The following is a 19,412-nucleotide window of genomic DNA, read 5'->3' on the forward strand; positions in this document are numbered from 1 at the left end:
AGTGGTGAGGTAGATATGTCTCTACCTCAAGTTGCTGAGTATATTGAGGACAGTCGAAAGACTAACGATGAATTCACTCGGGACGAAGGACAGAGGGTCGATTTGTCTCGTAGCCTGGGTGAAGACCTATAAATCGGTCGTGGGATGTAGATGATTGGCCAATCATATTTGTGCAGAAGAGTTATGCCTAGTCAGAAGGCTGTTGTTGTATACCTCCTGTTGAGGAGAGGAAATGTTTGAAGAGAGTACAGACAGAATATTAAAGAGGTTGTTTTTTCATGATGCTGACACCATGGACACAGACACAACGATAGGAGTGAAAAGGGACATTCGATTATATATTACTGGGGTTGAAGATGTATCAAATCAACCTTTTAACTTAAAAATATTCAACTGACCCACAAGTACAGCATATTATTGACACATGAACTGATCTGTATGAACATAAGCGCTGTGTTCTGCGGTTTACTTAATGTTGGTAGACATTATTTATGAGAGAGTAATATGTTGTATGGTACATTGGTCACGATCAATTGGGATTATTGTTTATTGTTTTCACTTAGGGAAGATATGGCTTTATAGGGATAACAGAGTCGGAACTGAGATCAGATTTAAAATCTGAGAGACAACTTGGATGTTTGAGTTCTAAAGGACCCTTAGGCTTCGCACTTAAAGCTATGATGACATTACTCATGATGTGGAACCCATTGACTACATGCATTCCGGATATCTATCTCTGGGGTTAATACCTTCAGATATATGGGACAATTTAACGTACGAACAGACATGGTATCATATATTCATTACTGAATTGCCCAACATCTCTAACTATCCGATTCTGCTTAGAGATACTTGTAAGAATATTAGTCTTCAGGCGAATCATACGTCCTGTGAAGAGAATATGAGGGCTCTATTGAATTTTACTTATCGCATACATGACGACACTTTCAAAGACATGTTAGAAGGGGTTACTTTGATCAGAAATATTATTCTTCAAGGTCAAATTGTTGGTTCTCAGAAGACTTGCTCCAAGAGAGCATTGCCACCTTTAACTGGTGAATTCTCACATAATTTATTTTGTACCGCGGTGATGGTGATGTGAACATAATACGTCAACATATCAATATCTTATCAAATAGAATGAGAGCTGAAGAAGCAGCTTTTATGTGTTGCAAGATACATGGGAACGTACAATATCCCATAATTGTTAACGAATCGGGGAGACCTTCTCCTCCACTAACTAGCACCATCGCTACTCAAACAGCTGCTGTTAGGGATGTAAAGTTAATCTATCCATTGGTTCCGCAGAGACCAGAGAGCATTGACCTTCACAGTTTTAGAAATTTAAGTGATCTCAGACATACTAGTGTCCTCTTGTACAAATGTTGATGTTATACTGTATTCAAGATGTTACCTTACTACATGTTTTATGTTTTTGTGCTGACCTATATGCATTTATTTATAATATATATGAATGGGTACACCTACCATATGAGAAAAAACATATGTTGAATTTCATGAGAGAAAATCTATCTGTTATATGTTACCAGTATGTTGTATATAGTGCATTGCATTACACCTCAGGAGTTGATAGATTGCATGTGCGATCACTGCCAAATGAGACATTTGACAATATTCTATATACGTGCATGTTCATTGACCTTACGATAAGTTGATGTTGTTTTGATGTTGAAAAAACAACTATTGTGATTGTTGAGTCAGGTGAGATGTTGTTTGTTTACTGAGTATAGATGCTGAAGCTAAATTTCAACATTTACTTGAGAAATTATAAGAACAAACTGTTGTAATCTTCAGTTAAAGAGGACTTCATGGAGTGTAATGCATGAATTTAAAGTAATTTCCTATTTGATTTATAAATGACTGAATTTTGGACAATTAACTTTTTGGACATCAGAGTCAGTTTTCACTGTCATACATGTAGGAATGAGCAACCTCAATCTATAAGATGATGGAGAGAATCATTTCTAAATAGACTTCCACATTTGATAGGACATTTTTGATAATCTGATATGGAGAACTTTTCCCATTGGATCAAGACCATAAGAGTAAGAGTAAGTTGAATATGTCATAGAACATTCTGACATGGAACATGTTGATGACAAAGAATAGTAAGATTATATATTGGACACATAGAATTCTGAAACTGATCATCAGTTGGTTATTGGTGTTGTGATACTATTGTGATTTTTGCCTGAAGGAAAATGCTCATATGTCTTCACATATAAGATCGAAATGTTAAGAAATGTTTTATTACCAATCTGCATCTACTGAAAAAGCGTAAATTTTACAAAGAAGAATTGTTTGATTATGCCTTTATAAGTCTTGGCATGTTGTTATTCTCAGATAGGTACAACCCAAGACAGATCCTATCTGAGACATTACCTTGTAAAAATTTAATTGTATTGATTTTTCTGGTCCTCAGATGCATACACACACAAGTTGTTACATATTGATATTGTACTATTGTATTCACATTTCATATTCTGTTATCATTGGTCAATCGCATGGGACATGCTCTACAACGGGAAGGGCATGTATAACAAGGGTATTTTGGAAAAAGTTTTTTTTAGTATTTACTTTAAATGTAGTTTACTAAATTAAGCTTTTGGGTGAAAATATAGATGCATATGAGAGAAGTGACCGTACAGGGTGAGGGCATAACCCCCAGGGCAAATGATTATGGATATTGCTTCTCTTGAGTGATAGAGATAACTTTTGGTTGGTATGAGGAAATTGGTAGAATACGGTCCTGCAATAAAGATATCAGAAGAGAGACAGATGGATAGAACGGGATTGTTAGATTAGTGGTGATCAAGTATTTCTGAATACTACTGCTTCATTGGAATGTCTAAATAACAGGATTGGGTATCTTTTTGGTGCCTTCCAGTCTGGCAGAGGTAGTTGAGGGTATTTGATTTGGTTATATGAGTATGTCCAAGTTGACCAATGACCTTAAAGAGGTAATCAAAGTAGCTAGTCAAGAAAAGCTTGATGGTAAAACTAATAACTATGGAAATTGGGGAATGACCATCATGACTCATTTCTCATGATGTCAAATGTGATTTTGGAGGGAGGAGCATAAATTATCATTGATAGTATTTTGTTAGTTGTCCGAGAGTGGTGCGGGGAGTCGGGAGCATACAGCTGAACAGAACGGTTCACTGTGGTTTTGGGATCCCGAGTCAGAAAAGAAGTAGAGTTAACGTTCATCAGAAAAAACATCAGGCTCTTCAACCATCATCTAGGTATGTGTTGTATCTATATCAGGCAACAACAAGAATATATCTGAGGACCATGTGTGTGTATTTATGATTAACTCTATCATTAATAAAAAGGACTGGAGCAAACCATCTGACTTGTGATTTTGAAAGAGAGCTACATCATCCCTAGAACCGAGGAGTAGTTGATAAGGACAAGTGACCATAGGTAGAAGGGTAAAGTACCCGGAACCTAAGGTTACAATAGTAAATCTATCTTGACAAAGAAACATAATTCTACATGGACTATACAGAAAATTAAATACTTTTTTTTAGATGTTAGTATAGTAACAGATGTGATTGATAATGCGTGTTGAAATAAGAGTAGAATAAAACCAGTCCATTATCATAAATAATTGAAAAATAATTCTCACCTCACTCTGACTTTGACTCTGTTCTCCCATAGAGATACGTCTGTCTTCGACGCATTTGAAGAACTTCAGGATGTTGAATTTCCTGTTGTTTTTGGAAGTACACTGTCCTGTGAATACCATGTGAGTGGAATCTTCAAGGGCATCCAAGTATTGATGGTTCAGGAGAACATCAAATCTGTTATCACCTCCTTTTTTCTCAACAGTCGATAGGATAGTGTTGCAAACATCTTCATCGTGGATTTTGAAAGTTTCAGAGAACAAGATCTCTAACACTGTGTTTTTGGGTAGATCACTCACTTTGCATCGGATTGTACATTCCTGGAGACCTCCGTTATCGTCTAGCTTAGACATAAGCTCTTCCTTTGAAACAATAACGACTTCAGGATTAAAGACCTTGTTGGTGACGATGATATCATCAACTTCTGTTGATGTCCACTTTAGAGACTTTGCCATAATTTGAGGAGGATGGTGATGGCGTGGATCAGATAGAATGTGTTCAGACTTGGAATATACGTTCTTTTATACTCTTTCTTGTTTTTGTTTTTTCTTCTTCCCACAGGGGTTATTTACTTGATGGGAGTGTCACAGTAGTTTCAGATACGGTGTTGTTAATATGAGCAGTTCCCTTTTCAAAACAGTCTCGTGTTTACACGAGTGTTGTTTTTTTCCCTTTCAACTGTCCGTATACGTCTTGTTGATACAGCTGTTAAAATATAATCTGTAGGTTCACTCGAATAACAGTAACTAGAGACGTTACAAATACGCCCTCGTTGATTTAAGTATCTCCTTTCAAAACAATCTTGTGTTTACACAAGTGTTTTTCCTTTCAACTGTCCGGGAAATGCCTAGTATTTCCTTTCAAGACAGTGTCATGGTTACGCAAGTGTTTTTCCTTTCAGCTGTTTTGGAAGGCCCTTCCGTGGGAACTGCACCATCACAATGTTGACGTAGATGTTATCTTTCACTCATGTGAAATCCGTAGGTTCACTGTCCTCCATCTCAACAGTCCGGGAAAAAAATATGTAACTTGTTCTGTGTGTCTAAAACGTTCTGCTGAACCACTGGCTTCTTTATCGATATGACACACACGGGTTAAGCATCGCTCCTTTTAGATTTGATTTTTGGGTTAGGTAGTATGTAACCCAGACACGAACTGAGCAATGCGGTCCACATGTTGGAATTGGTTTGGTTTAGACTCAAATTCACGATGCAAGTTATCACTACGATATAAATGATAACGATTTGAGAAAAAAAGACAGCTTCTGTTTTGGGTATTCTTTTCCCAAAGAGCTTCCATGAGTCGGTTGAGGTGGAACGAGTCATGGATGTGTGTACTGCTGACTCCTCCATGGTAAATGAAAAAAACTATCACCAACTCCTGCATTTATTCATATATTTGTCTTCACATACATGTGACCTTTCTCAAACATTAACTGGAGACGGCCTTGTTGATATGAGTAGTTCCCTTTTCAAAACAGCATCGTGTTTACACGAGTGTTTTTTCCTTTCAACTGTCCGGGAATGCCTTGTTGATACAACTGATAAAAAATAATCTGCAGGTTCACTCGAATAACAGTAACTGGAGACGTTTCTAACACGCCCTCGTTGATTTAAGTATTTCCTTTCAAAACAGCCTCGTGTTTACACAAGTGTTTTTCCTTTCAACTGTCCGGGAATGCCTTGTTGATACAACTGATAAAAAATAATCTGAGTAACTGGAGACGTTTCAAATACGCACTCGTTGATTTAAGTATTTACTTTCAAAACAATCTCGTGTTTACACAAGTGTTTTTCCTTTCAACTGTCCGGGAATGCCTTGTTGATACAACTGATAAAAAATAATCTGAGTAACTGGAGATGTTTCAAATAAGAGCTCGTTGATTTAAGTACCTACTTTCAAAACAATCTCGTGTTTACACAAGTGTTTTTCCTTTCAACTGTCCGGAAATGGTTTGTTGATACAACTGTTAAACGAGGTTATTGGTCAAGGTTATACGAGGTCATAGATCGCATGACAACAACACCCCACTCCCCCACCCCAAGGTCAAGGTTATGTGACGTCATCAGTCACGTGAGGTTACTAGGTGCACTTGTGACGTCATCAAATGTGGATGTGTGGATGGATACATCTTAAATATCTACTACTTACATGTGAAAACCAGACCATATGTGCAAATTACCTCAAGCACTACATACACTATTAAAGGTTCCTATTATTATAATTCCGCAATTGTTACAATGGTACTGTAACACGATTTCACTGAAGCCACTCAACAACGTGATCATGCATTTTTTAACCAATGAGCAGATGTTTTAATCTTCATCAGCTGCACTGGAATTGGCTGACACCCATACTATCGCCACATGCAGTAGAACAGTCAAGGCCATGCCTCCTACAAGAACATTTCGTGGATGTACATTGAGATTTACAGTTACATCTGATCAATTTGGGGAGTGACGGTGGAGCCGCTGGCATATCTGTCTGGATAGGTATCAACTTGCCTTGGCGGGTTTTCCACCCTCACTCTGCAGGGTTCATATCACCTGAATTGTTTTCCCAGTCCTGAATCTGGTAGAAAACTCTGTAGCTGTGAAAGCGAGCTGCATTTTGTGTTGGGGGTAATGACTGGGGCTGGACAGACGTAAAGCTGGTTGACACCTTTTCACAAAGTTTCCTGTACCTGAGTTGGTCTAGTGTCACACCAGGTTTTCCTCAATACAGGCACCATCCTGCCTTTCCTCCATCCTGCCTTGTGACTCGGAATTAAGAAATATCATTGCCTGAGAACAAAAATGTGAACGCTTACTGATGTTCTTTAAAGCAAGTCCCTTGTCCAGTCCATACGGCCTTGATGTTGTGTCACATCCAAGTATAGCATGAACAAACAGTATACTCTCACAAATCCAGGGGCCAAGGATAGCTTTTGTTCTCTTGATATCCCAAATTCTCTGTTGCTTCTGCTTTCCTTGTTTCACTTCTGACTTGAAGAAAAGCTCTGACTCTGTATCAGCGTGATAGCAAAGAAGAATGAGGAGGTCTGTGTTTTCACCGATGAGAACTGTTGGTCCCTGTGTCGCTTTCTGTACAATAAGAAGATCCGCATCAGACTCAGCATACAAAGCCAGAATCTCCTCATACGTCATACCATAAGACCATGGAAGTCGGTGTAAGAGAGAACAACCATCCAGCACATACTGGCTATCGTCAGGAGGAGAGGTTTGAGATGAAGGCAACAGTGACCACATAGCATCTGCAAGAACTGATTTGTTAGCTTGTCGCAGCAGAGAATGAGAATCAAACAGAGCTGGTGGGTGGCTACACATTTCATATCTGAGCACATTTTTTAATTCCTCATGTGAACAGTTTGCTGCAGTAATTAAGCGTTGAAATAACAGCTGTGGATCCACTTGAACTGTTTCACCATCAATCTTCACTGATGTCTGCGAAGCAAGTGTTAAGGCTTGATCTGTCTTTTTGAAGCTGAAATCTCCAACCCTGTTTCCTGTCATTTTCTTCAAGGTGCCAATACCAACTTCCTTTGCCTTGTCAACATTCACTGCAGTCTCTGATGTCATACCCGTAGCAATGCTCCTTAGAGTTGAATCTTCAGAGAAAGGGTTTTGGTCTTCTAGATACTGCAATACTTGAAAAATATCTTAAGAATCTCTTGCTTGTCTGGTAGTTGTTGTATCCTTGTGGTGGTCATCAGTATCAGATGATACATTTGTGAGTTTGTGCATGGAGTTGCTTACTTATGTTATATTTGTAATAGGCGCCCTCTAAAGCCTGTAAAAGGCACCTAGTGACAGTAGACTTATAGAGATAGTTGACAAAAGGTCAATTGTTATACTGCAGTGTTTTGCGTTGTGCAGTATTCTTTTGTCTCAACGTTCTAGGAGGCTCTTGACCGGGTTACCAATTCTAATTATAAACAAAACACAAAGAATGACGTTACATTTAAAGTTTATTTAACAGGGAAAAAACAAAACAGGGGCAAAATCCTTCTCTTATCTATAGCCTACGTAATTTCCCCCCCTCCCTACCTACGTAAACCTATTCAACCTTATAACTTAAACTTGTAGTCTTCACCACCCCTCTAACTTAACTCCCAAAAGTAAAACGTCTATAAAACAAACCTATTCAATGCCTACTCTACTTCCCCCCTCCTCCCAGCCAGAGAGAATGCTGCATTTCAGTCCTCTTCCCCTTGCAAACCACCTCTTGACTTCAAGCTTCGCATCAAGACTTGTTCAAATACTAGATCGGTGGAAAGTCCTGCCCAAAATCTGTCACTTCTACAAACGACATGGTAGCCATTCATGAATTTGCCGTAAACATCAGGGTGATCACCAGGTAGTCTACAGTCTACACATGTTTTGTAAGTAGATGCGACCACTCTTAGCATACATGTTATGTCCTGAAGCTGCAAAATATGGAAGCATCTGAGACATTGTAGAAAGATGGAGTTTCCAGTCCTTTCAGCTTTGATGATATTCCTAAGGCAAGTCCTATCCGAAGTGGGGCTGTGAGAACTCTTGGCCTGCAACTCTGCATTATTGATTGCCCTATAGAAGCTATCTTGATATCAACATGTTTTCTCGGAATCAGTTCTTTCAGGAAACAACATAACATCTCTGGCCCAAATTCCAAGTTTGCTACTAAGGATGCCATTTCATCACATGAAGGATACCTCTCATTGTTGACCATCACTGACTTAATTAATGTCCTGCTTTATAAGTTTGGCTGTTGTTTGGACAATCTGGAGTTTTTCTTTCTCAATGTCTTTCTTTTTGGGTTGCTGAAGAATGGATGAGGCCGTACTTGTAAATGTTATAACATTATGTTTTCCAATAACATCAGTTATGATGATTATGTCTCCAAAATGCTCATGCAAACACTTCTTCGTATAGGGATGGTAGCATCAATTGTGTCTTGAAAATCCTTTGTTTTCACAGAATGAACATCATGACCTCTCTTCTTCTTGTCCTGTAGATTAATAACCCTAGCACAGAATATGCACTGATGTTTAAAATCAAACTTAGTATTGGGTGAAAGTAAAATCCTAGACTGTTAAGTTTTTATTGATGTCAGTCCTACAACTGTTGAATTTCTTAATTTGTTGAGGATTACGTGGTAAATAATGAGTAAAGCTTTATTTAGGTTTAACTCAGTAAGCAAAACGCAGCCGATCCTCTGCTCAGGTCACAATCCGCACGTGCTTCTGCTACCGCGAGGGCACTGCGCCTCACCCATGACGCTCAGTCTTCTCCCTGCAGGCAAGAAAGTAAGACGCAAGCAATGGCGGGCAAAGAAAGTGTCGAATTCGAAACCTGGTTGGAAGAGCAAGGTTTCAGCGATAGCTCTATCTCAAAATTGCTGGCGGAAGAGTTCGTCGCGCCAAATCAACTTGCAGACTTAACTAAAGACGATATTGCCGAGTTAGATTTCAAGATGGCACAGTGAAAACGTCTTGAGAAAGTGGTTGAAGACATGAAATCCCCTTGTCATGGCCAGCAACAACAGCAGCAAGATAACCATGCTACCACTAAAGACCTAGCGGCAAATACCGAACTGAACCAACTACTAGAATCTATCGGGTTGGCGTCATTAAATGACATTTTACATACAGACGATAGAGTTAGCAATGGTGTTACCACCACAACTACGGTTGAATCATACTTTATACATGACTTTATTACCCGGCCTAAATGTGTAGTCCTATAACGAAGAGACTTTTGGTTTATCAGATGGTAGTAGCCAACTTGTCATAAAGAGAGGAAATAGTAAACTAAAGCCAGAAGAAATTTCAGTGTCACAGTGGATCTCTGCGAACGCAAGAATATTATCTCGACTACTTGGAGAAGGGCGTTTAGACTCTCAGGGACTGAGTGAATACCTTGAGTACACAGCCTGTATCGGCGACTATTTACAGTCCCACTACGTATCATCTGTAATGACATTTGACCATATTCACAGGAAAACACAGGCAGAACAAGGAAAACGTTGGTGTGATATAGATTTCCATAGAGTATTCTACTACTTTGAAAAGCGGGACATGGGACCGAAAAATATAAAATCAGGCAAACAGAACTCACAGGGAAAGGATACAGTTTGTTTAAATTTCCAAAATCCAGGAGGGTGTAAATTTCAGAACTGCAAATATATGCACGTATGTATTCAGTTCCACGGCCCTCACCCCCAGTTTCAGCATAACGATTCCCATCAGCGATCGGGAAACTATCAGAGCCATCTCCAGAACAGAGTCCCCTAGGTCTACAGCCCAACCCCCTTAGTGAGCGTATTAAAGGGGCACTGATCTAACGCAATTCCCCTCGATTGGTTGTTGCCTTTGTTATTGTTTTTTCCCAGTGAGTACCCGGATGTATAGCAGAAATCTAGACTAGTTCGCGGCCTCCGCTGCGCCTTTCGTAAGCCCATGAGTCACTTTTATGGATACCGGTAGTAATAAGGGCGTATGGTCACACTGATCAACAAAATGAAATACAGTTTTTGAGATAATAAGGAAATGTAGGTATGTTTGTGGGTAGCATCGGTAATGGTGACGAAATTTTGAAAAGTCACTTGCTTGGTAATTTTGCGATTTTCGTTTACACTATTTTGACTTGCAACATAAAGTAAATATTTCACCTGAGCATTGCTATTTTTATAGTGTGTATATTATTTTACTGTCAAAATGTGTAACATATTTATTAAACGTCTAAATATTCAGTTATTTTACAAAGTGACTGAAAAACATTTCCATCTGTATTATTATGATAACGAATGCCAAACATTTTGATGTTTAATGTCATCACCAAGAGACTGAAAATGTTACTTTGAAAAGTACATTTCTATGTTGTTTGGCTTCTAATCCTACATAATAATCTGTTGTGATGTTTGTAGGCCCTTTTGATAGTCTTAATCAATCTGGACAGATTTTTTAGTCCAAATGACTGAAATATTTACCCATTTTATAAATTGCCTGAGAGAATCACATTTTACAAATTGACGGTAATATATACACGCTTACAAAGGAAAAGGCCTGTGAAAACAACGTCTATCCCGCATTGAAGAATTTCCCAACCAAGATGTAGAGAAACAAGAACGAATCAACGGTTCAAATGAAGGAAAACAAAATGCAAATACCATAATTACAACCTACCAAATTTATGTGTATAAATTTTAGGCAGCTTCCTTGTTTGAGGAATGCATTCGTGAATATCCACACAAAGGGACAATATCCCACTCGTCTGCAGCTGTACAAAGAAACTTATTCGATGTCACGTGCCTCTGTTACAATCAAATATTTTAAAAGATATGTTGTTGTTGTTGCATTAAGTGTTTAAGAGGTCACCTTCTGCCTAGGCAATTTCGGCTGACCTGTCCCTCTTTGGGACTCCTGTGTGTGAGAAGGGTACACATATCTATTGTGAGTTTGGTGTTCTCTTAATTTCTGTTTTTGCATTGATATGATTTCTATTTTCTTATATTGATATGATTTCATTTTTATCCTTGGCTGCTCTGTTTATATACGTTCGAGCAGTTGTCCATCTCTCAGAAATAGAGTTAGTTTGGCCTTCGCTATTGCATCTCTTGGCTTTAGGAGATTATGACAGATAGCGGATCTAACTGCAATTCTTGTTTTAACCTAGCCCGGGATGGGGCATGGTCTTGACATTCTAGTAACACGTGGTCAATGGTTTCGGCCTGATTGCAAGATGAACAAACCTTGTCATAGTGCTTTTTGTGACCAAGTCTGAGGCGTGAGATAGCAATTTCAAATATTCCTTTCATTTGAGTATGAGTTTGACTTTTGTTGGACCTTGGGTTGAATTTTGTATAGCCATCTGCCGATCTTACTTGCGTCCCATTGGGCTTGCCATCTTTCTGCTGTGGAGGCTTTAATTTTGCTTTTTATCTCTAGTTTACTAAAGGGATTAGGCTGTATATCCGCTTTGTCTAGAGCTAGCTTCGCCAGTGAGTCTGCTTTTTCATTTCCATGAATATTTATGTGAGAGGAGATGTTTTGAGAGGAGTGTCCCTTCCTGAAGTCACTTTTGTCAGGTTTTATGTGGTTGCCAGTTTCAAGGTGATGCATGAGCCTTTTTGTAACCATGGCTTCCATGGCTTTGCACATGTTTGAGGTGAGTGAGATCGGTCGATAAGAGTTTGGTAGGGCTTCGTCTTTCCCTTGCTTTAGCAGCAGGATAACCGCAGCATGTTTCCATGCTTTTGGGACTTCTTCTTTGGACCATATCATGTTATACAACTCAGTGAGTAAGCCTTTTGTTTGATCAGGTAGGTTTTTCAATATCTCGTATCTGGTTGTGTCAAGACCAGGTGCTGTGCCTTTTCTATGTTGTATCGCATCATCAAACTCTGTCACAGTGAATGGTATATTGTGTACCAGATGCTTGCTTTGCGGCCGTTTTGAGATCTTAGGCATAAGCATTTTTTCTTGTTTGAATTCTTCGCTGCAATTTGTGTTGCTGCTGACAGATGAGAAGTGCTCAGCTAGAATGTTGGCCTTTTCTTTGACTGTATGGGCGTTGGCTAACTTGGGAATTTTTGTGGGTTTACGCTTAACCCTGATTGCGTGTATTTTGCTCAAAACTGTTTTAGCATTTGTTTTCTCATTTACAGGTCTGCCACGACTCTTTTTTCAGAATCGTCTATGAGTTGTCTTACTTTCGTCCTGGCTGCTCGGACTTGGGCGAAGGCTGATTTATCCCTTTTTGACCTATTTAGGGCTTTCTCACTCTCCTAGCTTTTGCTATTTTCCTGTTCCACGATTGTACCGGCGTTTTGCCAGTTTTGTGGTCTTTTTTTTTAATTGATTTTTCAGCTGCGGCATTAAAAGATATATATCGTTTCGGGATATTATAACCTGTGTTCGTTTCTCAACTCATCACTTGGATTGTTTCAGGTGTTTCACATAGGTGTCAAGTCTCAAGGGTCGGCTGAGAAAGCCCACGTGACAACTATTTTCATAACGTCCATGGTTCCTAAAAAATCTATTGAGTGATAGATAACAATGATCAATCAATCAACGTATTATCAGTTAACCCTTTGAACAAAGTATGTTGTTTTTACATGGTCACTTCACGCCATGATATGAGTGTATTCCCTTTGTTTTAGTAAACCTAGACATGTAAACACTCACTTTTGACATATCCACTGTGCAAGATAACATTGATTAATCAATCAACGTAGTTTCTGTTAATCCTTTGATGACTAGGAACGATCGGTTGATTTACAAAAAAAGTAAATCAACTGATCATTCATCTCTTGCTGGGCTGCCACGTGCATATTACATAACACACATTTCACCTCACTTCAAACCTGGATTTAGATGAATAATTACCCTAGACACAATAAATGCCAAATGGGAACCTTTGTCAGGTAATCTAAGTGGTGCTACCACTAATTGTACCTGTAATAAATTCATTAACTGAGCATCAAGTGAATGACGACAAATACACAAGTGTAGGGTTATACGAGAAAACGTGAATGACAACAAGGGAGTAGTAATCGTATTATCGACGCAAGCCGAAATGCGAAAATGCTTTCACTGCATGGATACATTTTTGAGTATTAAACTATAACCATCTGGGGTATTTCCAAATGACAACATCTGATGAGCTCCGCCGTTCTTTTTGTCTGTTTGTTTAGGCTGAAGAAATTAATTAACATGCGCCCTTTGTCGAAATCTTTATAGATCACAGTTAACCAAAAAGTGTTTATGCAAAAATGCGTAAAACAAATATTGCCTCCAGCCTCCAAGTTTATTTAGCTGTCCTTGCAGACGGTAGCCCAGTCTCTGGTCACGCTCAGTTGCGTTGCGTATCATCCGGTTATCACGGGGGAAAAACAATAACAAAGGCAACAACCAGTCCGGGGAATTGCGTTAGATCAGTGCCCCTTTAATGTGTGGGACAGGGAACTTTAGGGAGACTTAGATAGAAAATTCATTTTAGATAAGATTAAACATAGCTTTAGGGTTATAGATAAAAACGTTCAGCTTAAAGACGTGTATAGTAAAAATTCGAAATCGGCGCTTACTCCTGAAACTCGCGATAAAGTTGAAAGTTGATTGAAGGAAACTATATCATTACCCATAAAAAGCCAACGATCTTCAGCAGTCTGGCAGCCATCCCAAAAGGCAATTCTGATGTGCGCGTTATACATGACTGTAGTAGGCCAGAGGGGTCATCAGTGAATGATTACGTCACTAAGAACTCTGTTCTGTACGACACCATAGATAAGGCGCCAGCCATGTTACCACCCAGGGGGTTATATGCCGAAACTGGACTTAAAGAACGCGTCCAGAGCGTACCTGTCCATCCAGATTGCTATCCAGCGCTAGGGCTTCAGTGGCAATTCTCCGGGGATGATCATGTAAGCTATATGTTCGACACCAAACTACCGTTCGGCTCTTCTCGGAGCCCCGCGATCTTCCAACGCATATCGTCTAGTATTACCCGTATGATGAAACGTAAGGGGTATGATGTGACTATCGTTTACCTGGATGACTTTGCTATTATTACTGCTAATAAAGGCCACTGTAATGAGGTATTGGAATGCTTGCGCCAGCTTATTGAAGAGCTAAGTTTTACGATTAACTATGATAAATTCGTAGCACCAACCCAAAAAATGATATTTTGGGGTATACAAATAGATAGTGTTGCAGGAACATTAAGTCTCCCCGAAGAAAAACTTGTAGATCTGAAAGACTGTTTATATCAATTTGTAAAAGTGAAGAAAGTTAAAAAGCTACAGTTACAGCAGCTGTTAGGAAAACTGAACTGGGCCTCAAGGGCGGTTCATGGCGGGCGGACGTTTATGAGGCGACTTATTGATCTCTGCAATGCAGTGAAGCGGAAACATCATTTTGTGACTCTTAATGCGTTGGCGAAGGCAGATTTAAAATGGTGGTTAGACTTCTGTGAGCAGTTTAACGGATTTACCATTGCTCTTAAAGGTGAAGTGGTTCCCTATCAGGAATTTGCCACTGATGCATGCTGGAGGTCGGCGGAGACGTACAGGGGGTTGATTGGTTCTATGTAAATTGGAAGAGTGATCTCCCTGCTGTGAGCCATCAGCATATTAATATTAAAGAATTGGTAACTTTGTTTGTAGCAGTGCAAAGATGGGCGGGCGCCATGTCGTTGCTTATATGGACAATACCATTACATGTACTGCATCAACAGGGGCACGTCAACAAATCCTGTGTTAATGAAGTATAGTAGCCACATAAAGAAACTGTGCACGGAGAAAATATAGATATAAGGGCACAACGTCCATATATGAAAGATAGGTTTGAACACAGCAATTATTGGAGACATTCAATCGCTCATGCACGTGCCTTGCGATATGACGTCATTGATGGGGGCCTATGGACGTGCAATGTGTTACTGCACCTGCAGCCTGTGTAGCTGTACACAGCATGTGCAACTCAAAATTCGCTGTCACTTTGAAAGCATGATCTGTGGTCATTCAAAAATTCAAAAATTCTCAGGCGCAGACACAAGCATATCACAAGCAAATCATGCCAAGATTGACAGCTGCACAGCGTCATGAAGCCATTGGAATGATCCGAGCGGGAATGAGGCAACAACAGGTGGCAACACATTTCCAATGCCATCGTAACACGATATCGGCATTGGTGAGGCGTTATCAGAACACAAATGACGTTGCCGACCACCCACGTTCAGGAAGTCCCCGAGTAACGACGCCAAGACAGGACAGATGGATTCGAGTTACACATCTCCGACACAGGTTCCAAACGGCAGTAACGACGTCCAAGACAATTCCTGGACTGCACCGTATCCATCCCAACACTGTCAGGAATCGTTTACGTCATTCGACCACGACGCCCTGCCTTACGTCCCATCCTGACACACCGTCATCGAGTCAACCGTCCAAGATGGTGTCGAAATCATGTTCGCCAACCTCGAATATGGTGGAGAAATATTGTTTTTACAGATGAATCGAGGTTCAACATTTCCAACAGTGACGGGCGCCAACGTGTCTACCGGCGGTTGGGAGAACGTTATGCACGCAACTGTATTGTGGAGAGGAATCGTTTTGGAGGTGGCTCTGTCATGATTTGGGGTGGGATAACAGCATGGCACCGAACCCCTTTGGTGGTTGTTCAGGGCAATTTCACCGGTGTTGGCTACAGAGATCAGATTCTGATGCCTGTGGTCATTCCTTTCCTGCAACGTCATGGCCCGGGATTGACATTTCAACAGGACACGTCCTCACACGGCTAGGGTCGCAATGGATTTCCTTCACCATAACAATGTCATGTTACTGCCATGGCCTGCAAATTCTCCAGATCTCTCCCCAATAGAGCATGTGTGGGATGAAATGGAGCGCCGTCTGCGTCGTCTTCCACATCCTCCAGATAACGTCCGTGACTTGGCACAGGATTTGAGGAGGATATGGCAGGCCATTCCCCAGGCCTTCCATGCCCATTTGGTGGACTCCATGCGTCGCCGATGCACTGCTGTGATTCACGCACAGGGTGGTCATACCCGTTATTGACTTTGTGACTTTGTCATTTGACCCCCTACTCCATTTTGATCTTCTGACGTCATCGTAACAGATGTTGTTCAGGTCCTGTTGACATTTTGTTATGGTCCGATCATTCAGAAGCTACAGCGTCTGCATCATTTTGTTCTTGCTGTGTTGTATTTCAATTAAGAATATATTTTCTCCGTGCACAGTTTCTTTATGTGGCTAGTATATATCCGGGAACTGTTTTGGTCAGCCTCTGTACATGGTTTTAAGCTTACAGCTAGAGACATTCCAGGTGTTTGAAATGTCGTGTGTGACAGGTTATCTAGATTATATGATCGACATGTGGAGTGTGGCTATTTAGATTCTGAGATTAAACTTTACAAACAATCCGCCTACGCAGCGGGCACCAAGAAGACGTATACGTCAATGTTAAAATCCTACATGCGATTTTGTTTGTATTATGGATTATCTCCCCTGCCTGCATCTACACTGACTGTGTTGAGATATACTGCGTTTCTGGCGAGATCCCTAAACGCTACCAGTATTCCTAATTATCTGAATATCATTCGCCTGGTGCACGTCGATGCAGGTCTAGAGAACCCTCTCACAGATTGGTCCCTGGGGATGATCAAGAAAGGTATTCACAGATTAAAAGGCACAGAAGTTACCGATCACGCCTGCTATTCTTTTGAAGATACGTCAAAAAATAGACCTGACCTCACCGTTCAACATAGCTTTCTGGGCAGCCTGTGTGGTGGGTTTCTTCACATTTTTAAGGAAATCGACCCTGCTGCCCTCCAATTTGAAAAACCAAAGCCCTGACAAGCAGTTGTGTATTCGTGACGTCACATGGTATAGTGATAAAGTGCTCTTAACAATTAGACATAGCAAAACTATCCAGTTTGGTCAAAGGATTCTGCAAGTTCCCTTGTGTAACATGGCCGGCTCACTCTTGTGTCTGGTAACAGCTTTGCAATCTCTTCGGCAGGTCCAGAACATGATACTGGTGACATGCCATGTGTTCTCATTCTTGGACAAAGGTCAGGTTAACTGTGTGACTCACGATATGTTTGTCAAGGCGTTGCGCCGTGTGCTCGCGACCTGTGGGTTATCACCTCAAGATTACAGTGGACATTCCTTCCGGAGGGGTGGCTGTACTTTTGCTTTGAATGTCGGCAAGCCACAAGTGCTGATAAAATTACACGGTGACTGGAAGTCAAACGCGTTTGAGCGTTACATCACAATTGAAAAGGACTTGCACTGTAAATTCGCACGAGCTTTAGTTGTAGCAGCTAGCTTAAAGTAAAACAACAACAAACAATAAACGCAATATAGACTAGGGTATGACAACCTTTTTGGGGATTTGGAGGTATTTTTACATTGTTTTAACACATAAACATTTTATTGTCAATTAAATATTGACCTATTCCCCAAAGCGTTTGTTTGTCTTTTTCTTGATAAGAGTTAAGTGGTAAATAATGAGTAAAGCTTTATTTAGGTTTAACTCGGTAAGCACAACGCAGCCGATCCTCTGCTCAGGTCACGATCCGCACGTGCTTCTGCTACCGCGAGGGCACTGCGCCTCACGCATGACGCTCAGTCTTCTCCCTGCAGCCGAGAAAGTAAGACTCCCACCCTCTCTCCCAGGGCTCAGTAGTTTTTAATTAAATATTGTTTCATGTTGTACATTTTGGTTCGGGAGGTATTTTTACATTGTTTTAACACATAAACAATTTATTGTCAATTAAATATTGACCTATTGCCCAAAGCGGTTGTTTGTCTTTTTCTTAATAGGAGTTAAAATAATTTTGACGACAATCAACATGAACAATATGTCCTGGTTTGGTTTTGATGGTGTCCCTATGTGCTAGACTTGTTCATTTACGCCTTTGCTGCCTTTCTCTCGTAGAACAACTGAAGCTCTGCATGTGTCTCCCTGGATTTGCAGCTTACCTATTTCACAAACATCCATGATGCCATGTTTTTGTCCTAAAAAATAAGTAATAATTAGAAGCTACTATTCAAAAACAATAATTTGCAAATAATTAGTTTTAATTGTGCCAGAATATAAAATGAGTATCCTAAAATTCTGAAAACGCATAATATATAACTATTTTATATATTTAGCCAATATCTTCAGGATCAATTAAAAGCTGAATTACTGTCAATTGTAAAATATTAATTACATGTTTATTGAATTACTAATTTGGTGATCTATAATTTATTATCCCCAATGAACAAAAAACATGCTGTGATTTGTTTTCAATGTTCTTTTTGAACACATTACTGTCTTAAGGACAAATGTACAAAATATAGCTTTGTTGTAAATCATAATGAATATGTTATAACTAGATAACAAATTAAATTATTATATTTATGAATTTGTTTACAGTTTTAACATTTCTGCAATTTTAAAATATTCCATTTACAAAATGTCATAATAATTATGGTATTTGTCATATAAGTTATTTATATAAATATATATATTTACACTTTCAAAACACTGACATATATTAAAATTATGATTTTTTCTAAAGGAAAAAAACATGTTTTGCTTTGGAAAGGGTATTAAAAAACTTTCCTGTAAAATATATATTGGTGGATTGTATGCATGATATAAATGTAAAAAAATGAATTTCACTCATTTCCACATTAAAATGATGGTGTTGCAACTTTAGATCTCTCATGGTGCAACAGACTATTAACCCACATGATTCCAGTTCTTTGACATGAGTAATGCATGGATTTGTACCAGTTAAAGAAAAAAACTTAATGGTGAACAATGTTTGCAGCAGGCATGCTTAACATGAAACAAACAATATTATACTCTTGTATCTAGAAAGAAATACCTATAATTCTACCTCATTCATGAATAGTAATACCAAGTACAATGGCTTTAGACTGAAATAATAATTAGTTCAATATGTTCATTTTTGGACACATGTTAGATGTGACATTTCAGGTTCATACAAAATACAGTTGTATAAAAAATAGTTTCCAGTAACAACTTCCTTTCCCCTTGCGCAAAGCGATCTTAGCGCTACAATTATCTCAGGCTTAGGCTATTGACCTTTTTCACACTTTCGCCATCTTGGATCGAAAACGAGTCTTGGAGAGCATAGCTCCAAGCAGTGAGAGTCGCATCAGCTCATAGGGAACAGACAGCATGTTGTGCATTTCACTGATGGACATTTCAGACAAACAAAAAATGGTATCCTCTGTATCTAATACAGA

The sequence above is a fragment of the Haliotis cracherodii genome, unplaced genomic scaffold, assembly GCF_022045235.1.
Source record: "Haliotis cracherodii isolate W230 unplaced genomic scaffold, xgHalCrac1.p SCAF_12, whole genome shotgun sequence".
NCBI classification, from domain to species: Eukaryota; Metazoa; Mollusca; class Gastropoda; order Lepetellida; family Haliotidae; genus Haliotis; species Haliotis cracherodii.